We start from the raw sequence: 21,043 nt of genomic DNA, 5'->3' as shown, positions 1-21,043 counted from the left end.
TCAAACTAGGCCTGTAAGCCTCACAGCCCTATGCATTAACCCCGACCCTAAATAATGTGCGTATTTAAAATCATGTTCTTCAGTCATCTGAAGATCTACTGACCCTAAAAGAGGTCAACTCTTTGATTCTGTGATACTGCTGCTATTTACCTATCACCAATCTGTGAGCCTTGCTTAATTAGCTGAAATTATTCAAGTTGTCCAGCCATTCTGTCCTTAATTCTTGATGATTTACAGCATCGTATGATTTTTGTCACTGATAGTTGGCAAAAAATAAGCAGGAAGACAATTCAGAGCTGTTTTACTCACTGTGGTTTCAAGCATTCAGGCTTGCAGATGCCAGATATGGCTGGGAGTGAAAATGAAATGATTTTACCACTTCAACAAGTTAGGAACTATGTAAAATTTGAGGGTATCGACAATCATCTTGAATGTTACAATAAAAATGAAGATTTGGGGATGCAATCGTCGACACATTGCAAGAAGGCTGTCCATTAGGTCCCTGTGCTGATTTTGTTCATTTACAGTCAAAAGAACACGACATGGATGAATTCTTCCATTGATAATTATACCAAGTTTTAATACAAAGTTTTTTTGTACTGTGGTAAAATTGGTACTGTTCTAATTTATTCTGGTATTTCACTTAAATACATAATTTGTTACTCAGTTTGTCCTTTTTTTAATACCTTTTTAACCATTTCCATGAAACTCCAGCTAACTGGGGTAACCGCTTTATTGAGCTAACAAGTACTGGTCACAATGTGTCCCTATTAACCGGAATCCACTGTAATTGCAATTTTCCATCTACAAGTTGCTTTAAACAATTAAGTAACACTTAAGTAATAACTCAACACAGAACTTGAGGAGAGGAGATTGAATTTATTTTAACTGGATTCTACTTACTCTGGTTCTTTTGCAATAGATTATTTTAAATAGGAGTATAGGAATTATATTAGGAGTTCAGAATTATATAATTGAAATAAAAAATCATAACTATAGAAATTCCAAAACAGTACTCAACTAACATTTCAATCAGATTAATACTATGCAGAATGTGTTCCCAGGTACAAGTGTGCTAATGGAATCGGGGCAAGAAAGGGTCATTATAGCATTATGTGTTGTTGACTGTGCTGCACTTCAGGAAGAATGCTGAAAAGTCCTGATATTTTTGTTTCTGGTCTGCTGCTGTGCTGGGGCCTGACACAAATCCAGCAATGAACCACACTGCAACTTTGGGTGGAGAAGCTGCTTGTGCAGTGAGTAGTGGTGGGACCACTCAGTATGTCAAACGGTCCTCGGGTTGGACTCACATGTTGATAGACTGCCAGGATTCTAGTCTTCCTCATCAGCTCCTTATTGAATGTGATGGAAGCCGCTGTCTCCTCCTCCTTGTTTGGCAGCACATTTCTCCCCATTCTGGATGTTTCTTTTGGGTAACAAACTTGATATTTATTGAGCTTGTTACCATAATCTCCAGGACTGGGTGAACTGTGCAGCTAAAAAAGGACTGGAGAGGCAGCAGCTATCATTAAGTTTAACAGTAAGTGAGATGAAAGACTATAGAATCTAGATAGCCTGTCAACATATAGAGCAGGTGCCACCAGTCTCCAGCCATGGACTGCCTTTATTATGCCTTCCAGGTTATACCCCTGCAGAGTGGCCACAATGCTCAGCCCAACCCAGCCAACGTCAGCCCTCAAGCATTCTCTTTACAATGGGCCATGTGACATTTCATTCCTGGGGGTGCACTAGTGGTGAGCAGGGATTTCAGTAGTTTCACAGAAATCCTGACATAGCAGTGTAAGCAAGATAGTAGGGATTTATCAAATATCCAGTACAACAGCACATGACTTTATAAAAGAACAAAGGGGTACATTCCTGTTGAGTGTTCAGATTGTAACTTTTTTTATGAACCAGAGTTCTGTGGACTAGCACTAAATAGGGTACCAATGTATTATTCTAATTTGGTATAAATATTTAAATATAACCAAGATGCCTCATTCTTAAATGTGCCAATCAGGATATTAAATGGGAACCAAAAATATGCCCTTATTCTCAGTTCTGGAATCAGATATTAAAGACATTGGCAGTTCCAATCATATCACTGGCTTTCAGCCATTGGAACATTAATGAAACTTTCTCGCATGCTCTAAACTAAAACAAGGCTGGGTAAACCACGAGTCTAATTCAGTCCCACGTCTGACCAGGTGTATGATGGGACAACCCAGTGATTCTAAAGTGAAGGTGTGCAAATATTATTGAAGTATTTTACTTTAGTTTCATATCTTAATTATTTCTAAGTGTCTTATATTTCAAATAATTACATGTAGTTTGATCTTAGAAAGCTTATATCACAGGCTATCAGTCATTCCAAGGTCAGGGTTGTGTTACCTTAAACCAGTTCACTACCAAAGACCATATATTGAATCAAGGTTTCATAAACCCAGAAAGATGGATTCTTTCATATCGAAAGCAGGTAAATTTACATGATCCTGTCTATTAGCAAGTCAAGTATAGCAGTCAGGTGTAGAGTAAAAATTTGTCTTTTGTAGCAAACTAGTGTAACATCTTTCCATTTCTCGCAACAGTTCCCAACTGATATTATAAATCTATCTGAAATAAGGAGCACTTGCCTCCGTAGAGCTCATCCTTCTGTAAGAATGAGAGTGGACTGCTCGAGTATATTTTTCAAACCAGTAAATTTATATATCAAAAATTATTTTATAGCCTTTATTTTTATGTTAAAGTTCATAAATAGTCTATTCAACTTTAGAACTATATTAAATCTCTTCAATAACTTTACAACATGATTTTTTTCATTTTTGCTTAATGTAGCTTGCATCAATATGTTCAGGTTACAATGGTAAAACATTATAAATAACCAACAGGTTTTAGTATACTATATAAAATATAACTTTTACTCATGATATGTCATATTAATATATTTACACTATTTAGAATAATCTACATGGAGAACAAGATTGTATTGAAAGTGAACTACCTATATTCAACTGAATTGCCACATAAACCCAAAAACATGGTATATCCACAAATTTATCTTCATCTATTAATCACGTCTCATATTTTAATTCACAAAAGCAGTTGAGCCCACTGCAGAAATTTCTTCACTACAATTATCACAAACTTCTAATATCTGACATCATGAACATAAGTTTCAAACTAGGGATCTTATTACTTCATAGGGCACTTATAGAATCATAGAGTGGCAAGATTATGCAAGAAAAGGGGGGTGTGGTCTATAGAGTCCAATTATTTTATTCTTTATATATTTATCCGGTCTTTTTGAAGGCTATCTTTAAATCTGTCTCATCATAACATGGGACGTTTCAAATCTAAATGATTTGTAATGTAGAAAAGATTCACGATCCTTCAGTCATGAATCTGTGTCACCTTGTTACTACCATTTAATTATCTAAATTCTAAGTCTTTCATTATTTTTAATCCTATTTTTAAAACCATCTTCTCTTCTCCACAGAGAATAAATCCATCTCTAAATTCAATTGTGACATCTCACCTCTGGATCTATTGTAAATTTATTCTGTATATCTGCTTCAACCATCACATGCTTCCTGAAGTGTTCTGGTTGCCAAGCAAGAAGTTACATTAAGTGTAAAGAGTTTTCAGTCATAACCATAAACACAAGTGATTCCATAGATGCTCGGAATCCTGAGCAACACACACAAAATGCTAGAGGAATTCAGCAAGCCAGGGAGCATCCACTGTGGGGAATATATAGTTAACGTTTTGGACCAAGACCCTTCATCAAGATTCTTAATCACTCTCAAGCTGTCATAAACCAGCAGTTGTGAAGTTAAAACAGAGCACAAGGAAGATTAAATGATGCTAATCATGTGAATATCTATATTCTATGAATTCAGGATCACAAGACACTTCAGTTGAACATAGTCACTGTATCTTTTAGGAATTAATACATTCTGTATCATTACTCTAAGTACTTGTTTAACTTATATGACAATAAAGTATTTGAAATCAAATGTAATTGGCATACCAATGTACTGCATGACAGAGTAGGGCATGGCAAAAGTGCACCTGGACTCCAAATGCAAGCACTTCATTTTAGGGAGGCTGTAGGAAGCAGATTGGAGATACAGAATGATTTCATGACTCCTCTTAGAAGTTAATTGTAATAAAATAGTACTAATTTTCTAAAAAAGATTTATCTTCTTTCTCCCACAGTTACAGAGCTGTGGAAGAGTCAAGATGATACAAGAGGTAGTTTTTGTGCTGCAGCAGCTGCCTACAATACCAAAAGTAAAAAAAACTGGGTGTTCACTCATTTCCACAACAACGAAAATATGTATACTGCCTTTGTAACTGTAAAGTATATTAGATCATGAAAATGTTGCAGAAAATATTGCACAGTTCAAGAAAAATACACTCTCAACTGCTGTTAAATTTGTTAATATGAACACAGAAAGATTTTGTTATGATCCATGGGTATCAAATGTGAATTATAATGAATTACAAGCATAACAAGTTAATGCCATCATCATCAAAAGCAGTTTCTGACTCATTACTTAACCCAGATTGAACTTGAGCATCTTTGGATTCATAGTGTTCCTTAACGTTAACAGAATGAAGAGACACTGCAAGATTATCAATCTCCGTCAGATCTGCTGCATTGTCTAAATCAGCAACACAGTCTGTGAAACGGCCTGAATGATCCACACAATTTGAAATCAGACAATGATCTTGCTCCGAATCTTGAACTTGCTTAATGTGTTCTCCACAAATGTCAGGACAACATTTATTCCCAGTAGTATTCTGACTGTAACCAACGTCAGTGCTTAAAATTCCATTGAATCTATGATCCATTGTTCTACCAGATTCCCTGTTAAATGAAATGTTAGCAATTATGCCAGTATCTTCTTTCCACTTAGGAGCAACCTTTGCATTTTCCAAAGAATTATAGTTATTTAATTTGGGTTCTTCAAACAGAGTTTTACAACCGCTGGTCCTTGGAATTTTCTCCGATTTACAGTCCAAATCTTCTTTTAGCTCATCCAGCATAAAGCGTAATTTCTGCTATAAAATTGAAGCAAGGAAGTAGACTGTCAGTTTGGATTTCATTATTTTAGCAGAAATATCAGGTATGTTAAATAACTAATGTAAAGCCTACTTTTTAACATGAGATAAAGAAATTTCAATTAATAAATATTAGGCATTTAAATGTACAACTGTAACTGTCCATTTTGTGTTATGACAGCATGATCAACTGAAGGATACTAGCGCTTTGAATCAAAATAACATTGTGATAAAATGTTACATTTAATTTTCACATTTAATTTTCTACACTGCAATATAATATCCTTCAAATAAGTACTTTGCTTGCATCTTTTAAGGAAATCCCTACATGGAAAATTCATTTTAAATGCAAATCATTCTGATGCCATTAACATTTGTTCATCAAGAGAGAAAATACAATGCAGGCATCAGTGTGGAGAATTTAAAGCATAAAGGTCACAACAAAACATCAGAAATTCAATTTTGAGTCCTATTGTAATGGAACACTTATATGTTATTTTTAATTTATTCTGCATTAAAACTGAATGGTCTTGGATATAGCCAGCAGTTTTGAACAAAACCAGCAGTATTCAGCTATTCCACTTGAAGTGGCGCCCAAACTTATATGCACAAGATGCTACACATGTTAGATTTACTGACTAATTTAGACCTTTCAGTTTGATTCCCATGGAATCCAAAGGTAGGAATCAATCTTGTTGGAATTCCCCAGCATATTTACTCCAAAATCCCATGCCAGGTCAGACAAGGGACAGAATCCGAGGAACCAATAATTTCAATGAATCCTGAAGGAAAAAGATATGAAAGGCAATCTGGATGTTCAAGGAAACCACCACAAACGGAGAGGACATAGATCTCGAGGAATTTGCCTCATCATACATTGGCTACCTCAGTAAGTGTATAAATGATGTTGGTACCTCCAGAATGGTCATCTCACAGCACAACCTCTAGCAGAGGTGCAGTCCCTACTAAAAGCCTGGGATACTGCCTTCAAGTCTGATGACAGAATAACTATCCAAGCAGTCAGGAGAAAGCTCATCTCAGGCATCAAATGGGCAAAGACTCTCTACGCACAAAAAATTCAGCAACACCAGTCTGATAATGATCCTCAGCATATGTGATTGGGCATCAAGGGGATTATTGACTAAGCAAGAAAAAACAGCATCGACTGTACCAGTGACTTCTCCCTGCCTGACGTTCTAAATAATTTTTATGCAAGCTTCGAAGCATGCAATTTCATGCCAGTCATGAATGAGCAGCCACTCTCTGTATCAGCAGCACACATGCAAAGTACTCCGCAGACAGTCAACCCCCATAAGGTGGCCAGGCCAGACAACATCCCACGCCGAGCACTCGGAGTGTGCACACCTGCTCACTGACATTCTCATGGACATCTTCAACACTTCACTCATCCAGGCTGCTGTCCTCACATTCTTCAAATCAACTATCATCATTCCTGTTCCAAAGAACTCTACAGCTTCAGAACTAAATGACTATTGCCCAGAAGCACTAATACCAATCATCATTAAGTGCTCTGAATGCCTGATAATGGCAGGTATCAAATACTTCATTCCTGCCAAACTGGACACTCACCAATATGCTTACCGACAGAACCACTCTACGACAGATACCACTGCATCTGTCATGCACCTGACCCTCACAAACCTCGGACACCTATGTCAGAAGGCTATTTCTGTATTTCAGTTCAGCATTCAACACAACCTTGGTGAACAAACTCTTACTCCTTGTTCTAAATACATCACTGTGCAACTGGGTATTGGAATTCATAATGAACAATCTTAGATAGTTAGGATAGACTACCACTCCTCCTTCCTCATCACCCTCAACACAGAACCACCCCCCTCCCCCACCCCGGGCTGTACGGCTGTATGTTGAGCCCACTGTTGAACACTCCGCTTGCACATGATGGCATGTCTAAACAGGCAACAATCACATCATCATGTTTGCCGATGACAACAGTAGTGGAACTCGTCACCAACAATGATGAGATGGGTTATAGAGAGGAGGGGGAGGGGGTCAATGCATGATGCCAGGCAAATAACCTCGCCCTTAATGTCAACAAGACAAAGGAGATGGTTATCAATTTCAGGAGAACACATACCATGAACAATCCACCTTCAATCGGCAGCACAACAGTGTAGGCAGTTTCAAACTCCTTGGAGTGCACATCACACCCATCTCATGGTCCCAAAACATTCTACACAGTCAAGAAAACTCACTAATGCCTCTGTTTTCTAAGGAAGCTGAAGAGAGCTTGACTTTGCACATTCATAATCACATAATTTTGCAGGTGCGTAGTAGAGAGCATCCCGACAAGCTACGTCACTGCTTTGGTAAGGAAACTGCACTGCGGCAGACAGGAAGGCTCTACAATAGGTTCATTTATTATCAAAGTACTGTATATAACTCTGAAATTCTTCTCCAGATAACCACGAAACCAAGAAAGAAACGAACAACAGCACAATCATCAACCCCAAATCCCTCCTCCCCAAACAAAAAATGAACAAAACCAGAACAGGCACATCGACCCCCAAATCCCCCGCCCCTACACACAAAAAAATAAGAAAGATCGTTTGAAAAACACAGTGCATAAAAAACCATCAGACTGGAAAAAAATCTACAGTCCAAGTCCATATCCCAAACCCAGAAAATCTGGGTAACATTTTGCAGGCACAGCAGCAGGCCTTTCCCTCTCTGGTAGCAGAGCGATCAAAAAGCAGTCTCCCCTCTCCGGTAGCGATTAAAAGGCAGGCAGCTGTGGCTCACTTTCCGCATTCACCTCGATGTTCCAATCTCCCTCGTTGCTTTTATCAGTGAACAATGGAAGCTTTAATCAGCAAGTGAAGTCAAACATTGGTTCGTGCCCCGTCCCACAGCTTTCTCGCTACAGGGTTCGCACACGCAGACTCAGTCTCCTGGAAACCTCTGAGATTGCAGAGCACTGAAACACCCAAACCATCTCCAACTACAAATCACATGCCCCAACAGTTCCAGAATCACATTCATAGAACATAGAAAACCTACGGCACAATACAGGCCCTTCGGCCCACAAAGTTGTGCTGAACATGTCCCTACCTTAGAAATTACTAGGTTTACCTATAACCCTCTATTTTTCTAAGCTCCATATACCTATCTAAAAGCCTCTTAAAAGACCCTATTGTACCTACCTCAAACACCATTTCCGGCAGCCCATTCCACAGACTCAGCACTCTCTTAGAGTAAAAAGCTTACCCCTGACATCTCCTCTGTACCTACTCCCCAGCACCTTAAACCTGGGTCCTCTTGTGGCAACCATTTCAGCCCTGGGAAAAAGCCTCTGACTATCCACACTATCAATGCCTCTCATCATCTTGTACACCTCTATCAGGTCACCTCTCATCCTCCGACGCTCCAAGGAGAAAAGGCCGAGTTCACTCAACCTATTCTCATAAGTATGCTCCCCAATCCAGGCAACATCCTTGTAAATCTCCTCTATACCCTTTCAATGGCTTCCACATCCTTCCCGTAGTGAGGCCACCAGAATTGAGCACAGTACTCCAAGTGGGGTCTGACTAGGGTCCTATATAAGCTGCAACATTACCTCTCGGCTCCTAAATTCAATTCCACGATTAAGGAAGGTCAATACACCATACGCCTTCTTAACCACAGAGACAACCTGCGTAGCTGCTTTGAGCGTCCTATGGACTCAGACCCCAAGATCCCTCTGATCCTCCACACTACCAAGAGTCTTACCATTAATACTATATTCTGCCATCACATTTAACCTACCAAAATGAACCACTTTACACTTATCTGCATTGAACTCCATCTGCCACTTCTCAGCCCAGTTTTGCATCCCATCAATGTCCCGCTGTAACCTCTGACAGCCCTCCACACTATACACAACTCCAACATTTGTGTCAGCAAACTTACTAACCCATCTCTCCACTTCCTCATCCAGGTCATTTATAAAAATCACGAAGAGTAAGGGTTGCAGAACAGATCAGTGAGGCACTCCACTGGTGACTGACCTCCATGCAGAATATGACCTGTCTACAACCACTCTTTGCCTTCTGTGGGCAAGCCAGTTCTGGGTCCACAAAGCAATGTTCCCTTGGATCCCATGCCTCCTTACTTTCTCAGTAAACCTTGTATGGGGTACCTTATCAAATGCCTTGCTGAAATCCATATACACTACCACTACTGCTCTTCTTTCATCAATGTGTTTAGTCACATCCTTAAAAAGTTCAAGAAAATTCCTTTCTTGAATAAAGGAACAACATCCGCAACCCTCCAATCCTCTGGAACCTCTCTCGTCCCCACTGATGATGCAAAGATCATCCCCAGAGGCTCAGCAATCTCCTCCCTCACCTCCCACAGTAGCCTGGGGTACATTTCGTCTGGTCCCGGTGACTTATCCAACCTGATGCTTTCCAAAGCCCCAGCATATCCTCTTCCTTAATATCTACATGCTCAAGCTTTTCAGTCTGCTGCAACTCATAAGGGACGACCTGCCCTTGACAAAGCCATGCTAACTACTCCTAATCATATTATACCTCTCCAAATGTTCATAAATCCTGCCTCTCAGGATCTTCTCCATCAACTTACCAACCACTGAGGTAAGACTCACTGGTCTATAATTTCTTGGGCTATCTCTACTTCCATGTCACATTTGATAGGTACTATTCTTTCATGTCTTATCCTCTTGCTGTTCACATAACTGTAGAATGCCTTGGGGTTTTCCTTAATTCTTCCCGCCATGGCCTTCTCACTCTCTGAACCTTTTGTAAGCTTTTCTTTTCTTCTTGACTAGATTTATTACAGCCTCTGTCACCACGGTTCCTGTACCCTACCATAACTTCCCTGTCTCATTGGAACATACCTATACAGAACTATACACAAATATCCCCTGAATATTTGCCATATTTCTTCTGTAATTTTCCCTGAGAACATCTATTTTCAATTTAAGCTTCCAATTTCCTGCCTGATAGCCTCATAATTCCCCTTACTACAATTAAATGCTTTTCTAACTTGTCTGTTCCCATCTCTCTCCAATGCTATTGTAAAGGAGATAGAATTATGATCACTATCTCTAAAATGCTCTCCCATGGAGAGATCTGTCACCTGACCAGGTTCATTTCCCAATACCAGATCAAGTGCAGCCTCACCTCTTGTAGGCTTATCTACATACTGTGTCACGAAACCTTCTTGAACACACATAACAAACTCCACCTCATCTAAACCCCTTGCTCTAGGGAGATACTAATTGATATTTGGGAAATTAAAATCTCCCATCACGACAACTCTTATTATTACACCTTTCTAGGATCTGTTTCCCTATCTGCTCCTCGATATCCCTGTTACTATTTGGCAGCCTATAAAAAACACCAAGTTATTGACCCCTTCCTGTTCCTAACTTCCATCCACAGGGACTTCGTAGACAATCCCTCCATGGCGTCCACCTTTTCTGCAGCCATGACACTATCTCTGATCAACAGTACCATGCCCCCACCACTTTTGCCTCCCCCCAGTCCTTTCTGAAACATCTAAAACCCAGCACTTGAAGAAACCAATCCTGTCCCTGAGCTATCCAAGTCTCTGTAATGGCCACCACATCATATCTCCAAGTACTGATGCATGCTCTAAGCTCATCCGCTTTGTTCACAACACTCCCTGCATTAAAATAGACAAATCTCAAGCCTTCGTTCTGAGTGTGTCCCTTCTCTATCACCTGCCTATCCTCCCTCTCGCGCTGTCTACAAGCTTTCTCTATTTGTGAGTTAACCTCCTCTTCCCCAGTCTCTTCAGTTCAGTTCCCACCCCCCCCAACAATTCCAGTCCAAACTCTCCCCAGTAGTCTTAGCAAACCTCCCTGCCAAGATATTGGCCCCCTTAGATTCAAGTGTAACCCGTCCTTTTTGTACAGGTCACACCTGCCCCAAAAGAGGTCCAAATGATCCAGAAATCTGAATTCCTGCCCCCTACTCCAATCCCTCAGCAATGCATTTATCCTCCACCTCATCCTATTCCTATTCTCACTGTTGCGTGGCACAGGCAGTGATCCCGAGATTACTACCTTTGCAGTCCTGCTTCTCAACTTCCTTCCTAACTCCCTGTAGTCTTTTTTCAGGCCCTCTTCCCTTTTCCTACCTATGTTATTGGTACCAATATGTACCATGACCTCTGGCTGTTCTCCCCACCCCCCACAGGATATCTTGGACACAATCCGAAACATCCTGGACCTTGGTACCTGGGAGACAAACTACCATCCGAGTTTCTTTCCTGCGTCCACAGAATCACCTGTCTGACCCCCTAACTACAGAGTCCCCTATCACTACTGCCTTCCTTTTCCCTTTCCTACCCTTCTGAGCCACAGGGCCAGACTCTGCCAGAGGCACGGCCACTGCCGCTTCCCCCAGGTAGGCTGTCCCTCCCCAACAGTACTCAAACAGGAATACTTATTGTCAAAGGGTACAGCCACAGGAGTACTCTCTAGTACCTGACTCTTCCCCTTCCCTCTCCTGACTGTGACCCACTTGTCTGTCTTCTGAGGCCCTGGTGTGACCACCTGCCTATAACTTCTCTCTATCACCTCCTTGTTCTCCCTGACTAGGCGAAGGTCATTGAGTTGCATCTCCAGTTCCCTAACTCAGTCCCTCAGGAGCTGCAGCTCGGCACACCTGGTGCAGATATGGCCATCCGGGAAGCTGGGAAACTCCAGGAACCCCCACCCCCGACACTGAGCACAGAAAACTGGCCTCACACACATACTTCCAACCTCATCTTGTCCCGTTACTGCCAAAGCCCTACCACTCTTCCTCCCTCTCACTCTGCTGCCCACTAATGTTAAAGGCATAAAAGAAGTGAATATATGATTTCATGATCTGTCCAGAAGAGGTTGACTGAAGGAGTGTAGTAGGCAGGAGCCAGCTTGACCAGAAGTCAAAAATCAATGGATACTCAAAACTCCCCAACCATTCACTGGCACCACCCTAACTGCTATCAAAGACATATACTTGCATGAAAAAATTTCTGAACCCTTTGCAATTAACTGGTTTTCTGCATTAATTACTTATAAAATGTGGTCCGATCTTTACCTAAGTCACAAACACAATCTGCCTAAACTAGTAACACAAACAATTGTACTTCTTCTTGTCAATATTGAGTACATTATTAAACAATCACAGTTTAGGTTCAAAAATGTATGTGAATCTCTGGGGTAATGTCTTCTACCAAAGCTATTTGGAGTCAGGTGTTCCAACTAATGAGATGAAATTGGAGGTGTGGGTTGTAGAGGTACCCTGCCCTGTAAAAAAGACACACAAAGTCAGGTTATTGACAGAGTCTGCTCTTCTCAAGAAAGATCTCTTTATGTGCACCATGATTGACCAAAACAAATTTCCAAGGACCTTAGAAGAATTGTTGGATGCATGAAGCTGGAAAAGGCTACAAAAGCATTTCTAAAGACCTAAGTGTTCATCAGTCTACAGTAAGAGAAGCTGTCTACAAATGGAGGAAATTCTGTGGCTACTCTCCTGCAAAGATCACACCAAGAGCACAATGTGAAATGCTGAAGGAGGTGAAAAAGAAACCCAAGGGTAACAGCAAAAGACCTGCAGAAATCTCTAGAACTTGCTAAAGTCTCTGTTCATGTGTCCACTACAAGAAAAACACTTAACAAGAATGACATTCATGGAAGGACACCACAGAGGACACAACTGCTCTCCAAAAAAACTCTGCTGCACATCTGAAGTTTGTAAAAGATCACCTGGATCTGGATGTTCCACAACGCTTGTGGGACAATGTTCTGTGTACAGATAAAAGTAAATTTTTTGGCAGAAATGCACACCACTATGTTTGGAGGAAAAAAGGGCACTGCACACCAACACCAAAAACTCATCCCAACTGTGAAGCATAGAGCATCATGGTTTGGGGCTGCTTTGTTGCCTCAGGGTCCAGACAGTATGCAATCATTGAGTGAATAATGAATTCAAAATTGTATCAAGACATTTTGCATCAGAATGTCAGGGCAGTGGTCTGTCACCTGAAGCTCAATAGAAGTTTGATGATGCAACAAGACAATGATTTGAAAGACAAGAGTAAATCAACAACAGAATGGTTTTAAAAGAAAATTTGTGTTTTGGAATGACCAAGTTAGAGTCCAGAACTTCACCCAATTGAGATGCTGCGGCATGACCTTAAGAGAGCTGTTCATGCAAGATATCCCAGAAATATTGATAAACTTAAACAGTTTAGTTTGGAGGAATGATCTAAAATTCTTCCTCACAATTGTGCAAATCTGGTCAGCAGCTACAGGAAATGTTTGGTGGAGTTATTGCTGCTAAAGGAGGTTCTTAAATACAAGGGTTCCCTTACTTTTCCCCAGCCTGAATTGTGAATGATTAAACAATGTGCTTAATAATGAAATGAAAAGTGCTATTGTTCGTATGCTACTAGTTTAGACAGATTGTGTTTGTCTATTATTGTGAATAAGATGAAGTAATTAATTCAGAAAACAGGTAATTGCAAAGGGTTCACAAACTTTTTATTGCAATTGTAAATACAGAAGAGGGCCAGAAAAATGCCAGTAATATCATAAAGTATCCCACCCACACTGCAAATGGATTGTATGTCCTACTCCCATTAGGTAGGAGGCGATGTAGCATCCACGCCAGGACCACCAAACTCAAAAACATTTACTTTCCCCAAGCAGTAACACTGATCAATACCTCCACCCACTAGCTCAATCACTATTTTATTATTTCCTGTCAGTCACCATATGTACAGCCCAGTGTCACTTTATTGTCAATCAATCTATGTATATAAGCTATCTTATGTATTTATATTCATTGGTTTTTTATTATTGTGTCCTTTGTCTATTGTGATTCAAAGTAACAATTATTTTGTTTTCCTTTACACTTGTGTACAGGAATCGACAAACAATTTTGAATCTTGAAATAATAAATACAAGACATTCAGCAGATACTATAAATGTTGAGCATCACCCTCAAAATGCTGGAGGAATTCAGCAAGTCAGGTAGCTTTTATGAAAAGGTATAAACAGCTGACATATTGGGCCAAAACCTTTCATCAGGACTGGAAAGGAAAAGAACAGAAGCCAGAATAAGAAGGGGGTGGATGTGGAAGGGTGGAGTACAAGCTGGCAGGTGATAGTTGAGATCAGGGGAAGGTTGGTGGGTAGGAGAAGGGGACGAAGTAAGAAGCTGGGAAATGATAGGTGGAAGAGGTCTAAAGGGCTGAAGAAGTTATATGATATGAGAGGATAGTGGACCATGGAAAAAAGGGTAGAAGGAGGGGTACCAGAGGAAGGTGATCGGCAGGAGAGAAGAGGAGGGGTGAAAGGGTATTTGGGGCTTTTCCTCCCGCATCTTTTCCTCTGACTCTGCCTCCTTTTCTCTCCAGGTTCCTTCCTGTGGAACATATTGCCACTTATGTTTTGCTAGTGTCACACACAATATTTGCTAGGAGGGCAGGTGAGGAGCAGGGTGATAGGGGAACAAGGAAGGGGAATGGAAAAAGAGAGGGGGGAGAAATTACACTAAGAGAAATTAATTTTCATGTCATCAGGCTGGAGGCTACTCAGACAGAAATGAGGTGTTGCTCCTCCAACCTGCGTGTGGCCTCATCAGACCAACATGTCAAAATGTGAATGGAATGTTGAATTGGAAAAGATGGCCATTGGGCAATTCTGCCTTTTGTGGTGGAAAGGGGAAGTAAGTTACTTTCTTAAATTATATTGCTTTCGTTTAATGTTTTTAAAGTTATTTTTGTTTTATTTGTAATTCACTTTATTTTCCCAAATGTAATAGAATATTCCATTTTACTGAGTTTTTAAATTCTGCATGAAATAAATATTTTTTAAAGTTGTTGGCCAATGACAGTTTTGAAGATTGAAGCTCCAATCTTAGTTTTGCCTTGCACCAGGGAATTTCAGCCACTCTATGTTCAGGGCCTGCACACTTAACCACCTGAAGCTCAGCTATCTCCAGGCCTCATCAGTAAATTCTGGATTACTGAGAATAGTGAATCAGGCCCTCCATATCCAGGACAGGAAATTTGGGTGTATGGAAATCAGGGACAATATTTGTTTATTTAGATGTATAGCACGGAATTAGCCCTTCCAGTCCTTTGAGCTGCACCACCCCAACAACCTCAATTTAACACTAACTTAATCAGAGGACAATTTACAAAGACCAATTAAACTACCTGGTACGTCTTTGGACTGTGGAAGGAAATCGGAGCACCTGGAGAAAACCAACACATCCCATGAGGAGGATGGCAATGAGCCCATGCCAGTTTAACTTATGCAATAAATTGAGAAACCCTGTATAGGTTTCAATTTTGTGTTTAGCTTAGGCTACATTTTTTGTAAAGATTTAATGGAATCAGCATGAAACATTGAGGCTATCCAAGTAAAGCCTAGAATTTGCATGAATTTCTCAAATGCTATTCTTCAGGTGCAAATATTTAGGAAATTATAAGCTAAGAAAATCCTATTAAGTTTCCAATACCCTTCATTAATTTTCTTTTTTTCTTTATTTCTATGGCCAAGATTCATCAATATAGATACTCAGTTAAGTACCAATTAGGGATATTTCAACAACAGAAAAGAAAAACAATCCTTCAAATGCATTATTGCAATTAGCATGTGCAATTTTTCATGGTTCAGACACATCAATTTACTCATTAGCGCAGATGTAAAATTTAAATATGAACAACAAATCAAACTAGTTTACACCTACTGACACTTCAGTTCTTAAAAGAGAAGTAACGATTGATCTGGAAATTATTGTGCACCCTGGGGAGCACTGACAACAACAGAGGTAGTACAGAGACAGAGACACTGTTTTGAAAATACTGACCACAAAATCCTAGTGGAAGAAATAAATAGGAGGTCCAGCTCACATGGGTGATCAGCAAGCCAATATGGACAGAAAAAAAAATCATTGTATTATAAAGTGGTCAAACAATTTGATGCTCACAATGATTCACCAAAAGACTAGTTTCAGTGTCGGGAAAAAAATTAACCATCTCACATATCTGGTCAGGAATAGCGGAAAGACTACTATATTCCATCTGCCAACTGCAGCAGCTGTTTTGAGAAGCTCATGTCATGCCTACAAGCTGTCAGCAGAGGAGAGAGCGCTGGTAATTATGGCGACAGCTGTTACAGAATCAATTATTGAATGATGAGAAAAAAAGGTGCAGTATTGTCAGAGATGCAGTACATTTACACAGTGCCTATAGAAATATTCAGTCCCTTGGAAGTTTTCACATTTTATTATTTTACAGCATTACATCCCAGTGGATTTAATTTGCCTTTATTGACACTGATCAACAGAAAAAGGCTTTCCTGTCAAAGTGAAAGCAGATCTAAATTAATTAAAAATATAAAACCACAATAATTGATTGCATAAGTATTCACCCCCTTTAATATGACACATCAAGTCATCACGGGTGCAGCCAATTGACTGTACTGAAAGGTCCAACTGCTGGTGAGTTAGTATCCTGGCAAAAACTACACCATGAAGACAAAAGAACACTCCAATCAACTTTGCGAAAAGGTTATTGAAAAGCACAAGTCAGGAGATGGATACAAGAAAATTTCCAAGTCTCTGAATAGCCCTTGGAGTACCGTTAAGTCAATAATCGAGAAATGGAAAGAATATGGTACGGCTGTAAATCTGCTTAGAGCAGGCCATCTTCAAAAACTGAGTGACCTATAAGATGGGGACTAGTGAGGGAGGCCTCCAAAAGACCTATGACAACTCTGGAGGAGTTACAAGCTTCAGTGCTGAGATGGGAGAGGCTGCACATAAAACAACTGTTGCCTGGATGCTTCACCAGTCTCAGCTTCATGGCAGAGTGGCAAAGAGAAAACCACTGTTGAAAACACACACATGAAATCTCAGCTAGAGTTTGCCAGAAGGCATGTGGGAGCCTCTGAAGTCAGCTGGAGGAAGGTTCTATGCTCTGATGAAACCAAAATTAAGCTTTTTGGCCATCAAAATAAACACTATCTTAGGTGTAAGCCAAATATTGCACATCATTCCTATCATGAAGCACAGTGGTGGCTGCATCATGCTGTGGGGATGCTTCACTGTAGCAGGCCCTGGAAGGTTTGTGAAGGTAGAGGGTGAAATGAATGCAGCTAAATACAGGGAAATTCTGAACGAAAACCTGACACATTCTGCAAGATAATGGCGACTTGGGAGGTTTGTTTTCCAGCAAGACAATGACCCTAAGTGTAAAGCAAAAGCTACACAGGAATGATTTAAACCCAACAAAGTTAATGTCTTGGACCGGCCAAGTCAGAGTCTAGACCTCAATCCAATTGAGAATTTGTAGCTGGAGTAGAAAAGGGCTGTTCACTCATGATCCCTATCCAATCTAACAGAGCTTGAACAGTTTTTAAAGATGAATGGGGAAAAGTTTCAGTGCAAAGTTGTTAGAAACCTATCCACAGAGACTCAAGGTTGTAACTGCTGCCAAAAGTGCATCTACTAAGTACTGACACAGTAATTATGTGATCAATTATTTTATGTTTAATAATGGTAATGTAGAAATTTCTTTTCACTTTGACACAAAGGAGCCTTTTCTGTTGATCAGTGTCAAAAAAGCAAAATTAAATACATTGTGACTCAATGTTGTAAAACAATAAAACATGAAAACTTCCAGGGGTGGGTGGGATACACACACACTCACACACAAATGTGTGTCTAAGACTTTTGCACAGTACCGCATTGTTTCACATTACATTCTGCTTAACCGTCTTCTCCCACAAACTTCCCTGGTGCTGCACGTCACCCAAGTGAAGGTACTGATTATGCATTCTTATATTATACCATAATAGAAAAAAAAATAGGAGCAGGAGCTGACCACCCACTCCCTTGTGCTTACTCCAACATTTAATATATATCTTTATCTTTTAAAGAATATCTAGCTTTTCTTTAAATACATCCAATGATCGAGCCTCCAGGGGACTATAGTCTTGAGAATTCCTATCAACTTTTTGGATATAAGGGAATCACATGTGGGGCTTAAAGTTAAAGAAAGGCAAACTTTGAAGGACTGATAAATAAACTGACCTAGATATATTGGGATGTAACATTAAGCAAAAAGACCTACCTTGCAATAATACAAAAAAAAGGTACCTCATACAATCAAAAACAAGAGGAATGGTCCAAAAGGCACTTTTAGGAATAGGTCACTTGTGACATTCAACAAACATTGTTAATAAATAGCACAGGTAAAAGTATCATGTTTTACAAAAATCTTGCACAAATACAGGATAATTGGAGTAGGACAACTACCGAAAATGGATAAAAAAGTAAAAGTTCAAATATAAAAATAAAACACTCGATGATCCAAACAAATAACTGTCTCAATTTCTATTTGGGGGTTACCATTACCATTTGCATTAATAATCACCAATTATCTTTGCTACTTACATTTCCCGGAAAGAAGTCCTATTGTCATTTTCCCTCCAATAATAATTTAGGTTCTGAACTTTCCTGTTCTATTTCTTGGACCTGTCTGAATCCTAACAAAGCACTGAAGATTTATGGAATTCATTAATTTAGAATAACATTGATTGTAACGTTAATTGATTGCTCGCTTGTGGTAAATTGACTGTTCAGTCAATTTTGCTGGCCAGGGGTCAGCAAAAGCAGAGGAAACATGTTAGGAAGGAGTAATTTATAAGGGGTATATAAAACAAGAGGAGTAAATCTAATTTTAAAGCCGCATATTCTTTTTACATTGGATAAAATAATTGAATATCTTGAAAATACTGAACACAGTATTGTATACTCACTTCATCTAATCGATACTTGTTTTCTTCTATTCGACGTTCAAATATACTTTCTAAAACCCTAAATGAAGATTAAGTTTTTTTTTACCCATTAGTAATACATCATCATTACAAAGAGTCACTTTAGTAAGTCAATGTGACAATTCTTTACAACACAAACAAGAGAAAATCCGCAGATGTTGGAAATCCAAGCAAAACTCTCAAAGTGCTGGAAGAACTCGGCAGGCTAAGCAGCATCTATTGAAAAGAGTTAACAGTTGACACTTGGGGCTAAGACCCTCATTAAGATGAGAAGTTAAGAGTAAAAAGGTGGGAGGAGGAGGACAAAGGTGAAGCTCTTACTGAGGACAGAATGTTCTGCCTCAGAGAGGGGAAGGTCAGAAGGGACAGTGAAGACCCGGCAAGGATGAGAGCTGAGATCAGAGGGAGGAAGGGATTTGATGTCTGAGGAGAAAGGAGGGTTGGGGTGTTCAGGGAAGGTGGGTTGAGAGAAATATGGAGCCTCCGAGGAGCCAAGAGCTGGCAGTGGGACCTGAGAGACACTGGATGGCAGAATGGAGGTGGGAGAAGGGGAGTCTGGGGTTCCAGCAGCAGTGCGTAAGTCCTGGTCTGGAGGTGCTGTCGGTCAAGGTCCAGATTGGAGTTGGGGTTGGAGGTTGCAAAATAGGTACTTTGAACATGTCTGAGGTCATTGGAACCCACATTAATGGTGGTGGAGTCCAGGTTCTGAATCATACTGGGGATTGTTAAAACCGCGGAGGTCAGCAGTGGGGATCATGGTCTGGGGACATTTGTTGCAGCTGCATTGGAGACAGCAAGTTCTTTAGTTTATAGAAGGGTGATCTTCTAATCCTTGCTGGATGTGAGAAGGCAAAGGACCAGCGATTGAAAGCATGGATCCAATGGAGGATAAAGTATTGGACAGGTCCATTATAGGCAGCAAAGAGAAAATCCAAATAGGGATTGGGATAGGGAGCCCAAGTATCTTCTCATGCTGAAAAGCGTGGCATGTAGAACGCAGCCACCCAACTTCCTACTCTGACTTCTCATCTTTTTCTCCAGTCCCGAAGAAGGATCTTGGCCTGAAATGTCAACAGTTTTACTCTTTTCCATGGATGCTGCCTCGCCTGCTGAATCCCTCCAGCATTTTGTGTGCATTGCTTTCTTTACAACATTTTAAATTATAAAGGCAGAACAAATTAATCAAGCTTTGAAAATTAAAAATAAATAGAAACTAATATACAGTGATTATTAATGTAATTATTTTAATGTGTGCTGAATTCAGTTGTATTTGGAACTCTTGTAACTGTTACCAACAAAGGAAGAGTTTTAAGGAATGCTTGCTATTTATCAGTACAGCAACACTTGGTAACCATCACTTGATGGGGCAGGTGGAGGTGCCAAATATATTGAACCAATAGTGTGCATCATGCTAAATTCATCAGGAAAGTTAGCAGGTGAACCTGAAAGTGTTATGTGTTGTGAAAGCCAGGCTTAAATAATTATATAAAATAATAGTAAAAGTAATAGAACATTCTGAGACTTTTGTAAGATGAGTCTAATGTCTTCAAAAATCACATCAATGTTTTAGACATTATGACAAAATATGAAATTGGGGAAGAGGGAGGAACACCATCTGTAAATGTATCTGTATGGAGGTCAACCAATCCATTCAATCACAAATGTAGTGTGCTTAAACACTGTATTAATGATGCACTCAACATAAATACTCAACAATTCCCCTAGTCTAACATCAGTGGTTGTGCCTTAAAAATGCTGGGAACACCTAACAGCTCAGTTAGCATGTGTGGAGAAACAGAATTAACATTACAGGTTCAAGTCATGACTAAGATGGAGAGAAAATAAGTTAGTATTAAGCATGATCGAAGGATGGATAGAACAATGGGAACATCTCTCAAAGGGTAAGACACAGGCATAATGAGGTCATCTAGCTGGGGGTTAACAGAGCAGTTAAGGAAAGAGAATATGTTCCTTTATTACCAAAAGCTATGAAACAAGGGCAATAGAGAACAGAGAAAGCAATGTAAAAGTAGAAAATGCTATATTGTTTCTGCTTTAAGCAAAAAGGTGTATACTCCCATACCAACTTCCCCCTTCTAAGCAACTCATCACATATGAAGTGCT

At 39.9% G+C, this 21,043-nt stretch overlaps 1 pseudogene; it reads right to left on the bottom strand.

Annotated features, from left to right (window-relative positions):
- Positions 1 to 2,648: 2,648 nt before the first annotated feature.
- The window catches only part of LOC132387295 (spermatogenesis-associated protein 7-like), an 85,899-nt pseudogene continuing 67,504 nt past the window's right edge, over positions 2,649 to 21,043 (bottom strand).

The sequence above is a fragment of the Hypanus sabinus genome, chromosome 2 (assembly GCF_030144855.1).
Source record: "Hypanus sabinus isolate sHypSab1 chromosome 2, sHypSab1.hap1, whole genome shotgun sequence".
Taxonomy (NCBI): domain Eukaryota; kingdom Metazoa; phylum Chordata; class Chondrichthyes; order Myliobatiformes; family Dasyatidae; genus Hypanus; species Hypanus sabinus.
Note: the sequence above shows the minus strand (reverse complement) of the source record. Positions and strands in the feature narration are given on the sequence as shown.